The 5,253-nt window shown below is 40.7% G+C and overlaps 1 protein-coding gene across 1 annotated transcript in view; it reads left to right on the plus strand.

The window, feature by feature from the left end:
• Positions 1-5,253, plus strand: part of SPPL2A (signal peptide peptidase like 2A) — a 117,691-nt gene that overhangs the window by 2,266 nt on the left and 110,172 nt on the right. The window lies entirely within an intron of this gene.

Genomic DNA, 5,253 nt, shown 5'->3' on the forward strand with positions numbered 1-5,253 from the left:
TAGATAGGTAGAGACAAGTATTGATTTGGGTGAAGGGAAGGGCAATGTACCAAATGTGAGTGATCAACATGGTGGCACTGAGGAAGAGGAAGATATAGAGGGGTACATGGGAGGTACAGAAAAAAGAAATGAACCCTTTTGCATGTACAGTACTGCATTGTCAGTGATGGCAAGCATTGATCTACAGGTGAATGGATGGGTGGAAAGGCTGAATGATCAGGTATGTCTAGGCAGAGGGTAGTGTGCACATGACCATGTGTAGGGTTAGCAGACAATGTTTCTACATGTGCATTTGTATCTGTTGTAAGAATGTCCAGGTGTATAGTAGAGCTGATAAGGAGCAAGGCCACAGCCAGCTACCCTGAAGGAGCGAGTAGTTGGACCTGTGGGCTCCAGATCATGGTCACGGGGGACATCAATTGGCATAACATACTAACAACAACATTGTTCCACATCCTACTTTGGTGAATAGTGACTAGGATCTTAAAAGCTCGCAAGTGGTCACCTAGATGCAACGATGGGTCTTTCCTCATCTAAAGCAAAGAAGAACAAAGAAAACCAAAGATGCATGGAAACAATTAGTCCAAGGGACCAGCAGACCATGCAATCCTCAGCCTAGATGGCCATGAAACCAGAAGAACTAGATAGTGCCTGGCTACCACTGTCAACCACTCAGAGGGGAATCTATGTAGGAGATCCTGGATAGAGTGGGAGAACAATATGGAACAAAACTCAAAATCACTGAAAAAAAAAAAAAAAAAAAAAAAAAAAGACCAGGTTTGCTGGTCTGATAGAGCCTGGTGAGACCCCTGAGACTATAGCCCCTATCACCCTTTAGGTCTGAAATTAAACTCACTCCTGTCGCTTCCAGCCAAACAATAGACAGGCATATAGGGTGAACAGGAGCTCTGATGGCATAGGGCCTAAGGCATCTGACTGCTAACCAGAAGCCTTGAGGTTCAAACTCACCAGCTACTCCTTGGAAGGAAGATTGGGCAATCTACTTCCATTGAGAAACTGTCTCAGAAACCCCAGGTGGTGTCCCTATGAGTCAAATCAACTTGATTGCAGTGAGTTTGGTTTGGTTTTATGGGGTGAACATTTACATCAGGTAGATACACTCCTTGGAGCGATCAACCAGGGGAAAACAAAAGGGCAGTGTTTGCACAGGGAGACGGCTCAGGAGGTGGAAGTGCATGGGAGGGAAGGACACAGGGAAGAGATAACTACGGGGAGGAAGTGGGAAGAGAGCTGTTACATTGTAGGGAATTGCAATCAATGTCATGAGACAAAGTGTGTGTGAAATGCTTATGGAAAATGAAATTGCTCTGTAAACTTTCACCCAAACCACAATAAAATTATATATATATGTGTATATATATATATATTTATTTATTTATACACAAACACACACACACATATATATAGCACATATAGCACTCTTCTAGCTTCATCAAGGGAGCTTTGGTGGCATAGTGATTGAAGCATTCACCTGCTAACCAGAAGGTTTGAACTCACCAGCTGCTCCATGGGAGAAAGATGAAGTAGTATTCTGTGAAGATGTACAGCCTTCAAAACCCTATGAGGCAGTTCTACTCTGTACTATAAGGTCACTATAAGTCGGAATCAACTCAGTGACAGTGAGTTTGGGTTTTTGGTTCTACCTTCATCAAATATAAAATGCTTTTCTCACCCCTCCCTATTTTCTGTGTTCCTCTATTTTATTATTGTATTTTAAACGCAGGGCCTTAAGTATATATCTCGTGACAGTGAGTCACCTCTCTAAATTCACTTTCCTTTAAATCAATATTCCCATCTCAGCTGATCTAAGTGGCTGGCAGCGACCGGCCGTAGCTGCTGAGAGGTTCACACACTAATACCTGCATTAGTCTGGCAATGTCACATGGCCCTATCATCACAATCTCTGGTATGTACACCTGACACAACACCAGGTGGTATAAGTTAATGAGAAACAAAAAAAAAAAAAAAAGTTTAATACTGCCACAGCTTAATCCGAAAATATAATTTTATACTTCATGTTTTCAGCAAAGAATTCATTGCTGGCCTACACATGTTACTATGAATGAAAAACTGCTGCCAAATCAAATATTTATTTGAAATCTTAACTTATTTTTGCAAATTGGTGTCATTATTTATCTGTGATGGGGAAAAAAAAGGCACTGTTGATCACCAGAAAGATTCCCTGTTCATTGCACTTAATAGGGGCTCAGTATAGTTTAACTGAATTTTGCTGTTGGTCAAAATGCTGAGTCTGTTTTTTTTCTCTGAGGAGATAATAGTTCCTGGAATCAATACAAAAAAGAGCCAGAAAGGTCACATGGGAATTACTGTGCTGTATAATGAACAGCAGGAGCTCTGGTAGCCTAGTGCCTAAGGCACTTGACTGCTAACCAGAAGGCTGGTGGGTTTGAACTCCTCAGAAGGAAGGTTGGGCAATCTACTTCCGTAGTAATACTGCCTCGGCAACCCAAGGAGGGGTCGTTATGAGTCGGGGCCAACTCGATGGCACATAACAACAACAACAACATAATGAACAGCAGCACCTTAGAAGCCTGAAAGTGTCCTTGCACATCCAAAAACTTCTGATTACATTCACTTGCTTTGGGGATAATTTATTCACCTTGAAGTTCCTATAAATAAGAAACTTTGGTTTTAAAAGACCAGAGTAGTCTCAACATGCCAATAGATAATATTGCAGTACCAAGCAAGGAAGCCATGCCAGTTAATTCATCTGGAGCCAGAGGGAATTTTAGTCACATGTGAGTCATTATGCTTTGCCTGGGAAGTTTGGAAAGGGACTAGATTTTGCCTTGCCCAACAACATCTGAAACCAACCACTACTTGCAGTCACACTGAATTACATAGACAGTAACACCTCTTAGTATGTGTCAACACCAAGTACACTGTAACTCTAGCTTAACATTAAGCTCTCTTTCCTAGAGCCACTCCTCAGAAGGAAGGTTGGGCAATCTACTTCTGTAGTGATACCGCCTCAGAAACCCAAAGAGGGGTCTATGTGAGTTGGGTCCAACTCATCGACAAATAAAAACAATAACAATCTTTCCTAGAAATTTTAATATAAAACACCTGATTTATACAACAGAATATAAATTTTATACATACAATCTATGTATCAGGATAGTTTATTTTATCTATGTCTCAGGATTTCTTTATTCATTTTTAGTGTGGAAAGACGTCCTGGAGTCAAAAATTCCAAGCTATTACCAGGGCCTCACATGGTATATCTAAACTGTCCTAGAAAGTTGCATCTTCTTTAAAAATTTTTCAAGGTTTAATGATCCTCAGAGGGAAGGTTGAGCAATCTACTTCCATAGTGATACTGCCTGGGAAACCCAAGGAGGGGTCTATATGAGTTGGGTCTGACTCCAAGGCACCTAAGGACAACAACAACAACATAGCCCAAAAAGAATCATGTTAACATTGAATCTGCAACAAAATTTTATTTTTCCCTGTTACCTAGTCAGTAAGGAGACTCTTGGATTATCTAGGCAGTCAAAATCCAAAGAACTAATTTTTTTTTTACATTAGACCCAGAAAAAAAGATGTGGTAGTCTGTTTCCATAAAGATTACAGCCTTGGAAACCCTCGGGGCAGTTCTACTCCGTCCCATAGAGTCACTAAGAGTTGGAATCAACACAACAATGGTAAACGGGGATTCCTCAAAAAGGAGCCCTGATGGTGCAGTGGTTAATAGCTTGGCTGCTAAGCAAAAAGTCAATGGTTTAAACACACCAGCTTCTCCTCAAGGGGAAAGATGTGGCAACCTGCTTCCATAAAAATTTACGGACTTGGAAACCCCTATAAGGTAGTTCTACTCTGCCTGATAGAGTCTCTTCGAGTTGGAATCAACTCAATGACTATAGGTTTTATTTCTCAAAAGACTAGATATGTTTAGGCTTCAAAAGTCACCTCAGAGGTAATTTAGTCAAACCCAAGAATTCAAAACTACAATATGGACTTCTTAAATATTGGTAGTTTCTCAATTTAGCAAACAGTTACTGAGCACCTACAATGCTACAAATGATCGAATTTAAATTTCTGCTCTGTATGTTGCTGGGACATTTTCTATGCATAATCTGAACTCTAATTTTTCTCCTGTGCAAAATGGGAGTGACAATTTACCTCATAAGGTTGCTTCAAATGTATTAAATTAGACAATGGTACTTAGTATTTGGTACAAAGTACTTAACATAACAGTAGATACCAACTTTAGAATAATGGTAACAGTAGTTTATAAGATGTTATTGTTGAGATTACCACATGGGGGACTTCCGGTAAGATGGAGGAATAGGCAGACAAGCAACACAGACCCTCTTCAACAAAGAAAAGAAAAAAACAATTGACAGAGATACAGAAGATAGTCCTGGAACCCTGAGCTTTGAAAGGATCTATTCAGAAGTGGATTAGGCACCAACTAGTGAAAAAACTTAAACAAAAACAGTGAGTACAGAGGTGGTGGGAGCTGTGGACTATTAGCAACTCTGATGGGACCAACAGCTTGAATATTTCCAAGTGGTGTTGGGATCTGAGAATTGACCTAAAGATCACCCCAGGTCACCAAGCGCTGCAAGGGATGACTGTGCTGGTGGCCTATGACTAGGAAAGGAAACAGCAAGGAGGGAGACAACCTGAGCTGTTGACTTTCTGCTGTCCAGAGGGCGCAGCCATTTTGATTGTTTACATGTGGCAGCCATTTTGGATATTTAAAGTGACCAAGGGCACAGCCATTTTGAATGTTTACAAGCAGTGGCCATTTTGGATATTTAAAGTGACTGAGGACACAGCCATTTTGAATTTTTACAAGTAGCAACCATTTTGGATTTTAAAGTGACAGCATTTTCATTTGGATTCCAGGGACCTAAGAATAGGATCTGTTTGCCAAGGTCACCAGGGATATACAAGAGGCTGACAACAGGAAAGGAGACAGGTGGTGAGTACATAAGTGCTGTCAACTAGTGAATAGAGGAGCACAGCATAGTACCCTGCTTGTGTAGATAACATACAAAGAAAACAAAAATAGTGGGAAAGTCACTCCAACATATAATCACCAATTAAATATAAACACAAAAACATCACAATGCCTAGGAGACAACAGAGCATCACAGTCCACACAAAGAAACAAGATAAAGCAGGAGAAACAAGGGACCAGGATAGGGACCCAAAACACATCCCCGAGGAAGATGCAGCATTGGAACTCCCTGATAAGGAATT

Source organism: Orycteropus afer, unplaced genomic scaffold (genome assembly GCF_000298275.1).
Source record: "Orycteropus afer afer isolate SDZICR_OR568_19922 unplaced genomic scaffold, OryAfe1.0 scaffold00026, whole genome shotgun sequence".
NCBI lineage: Eukaryota > Metazoa > Chordata > Mammalia > Tubulidentata > Orycteropodidae > Orycteropus > Orycteropus afer.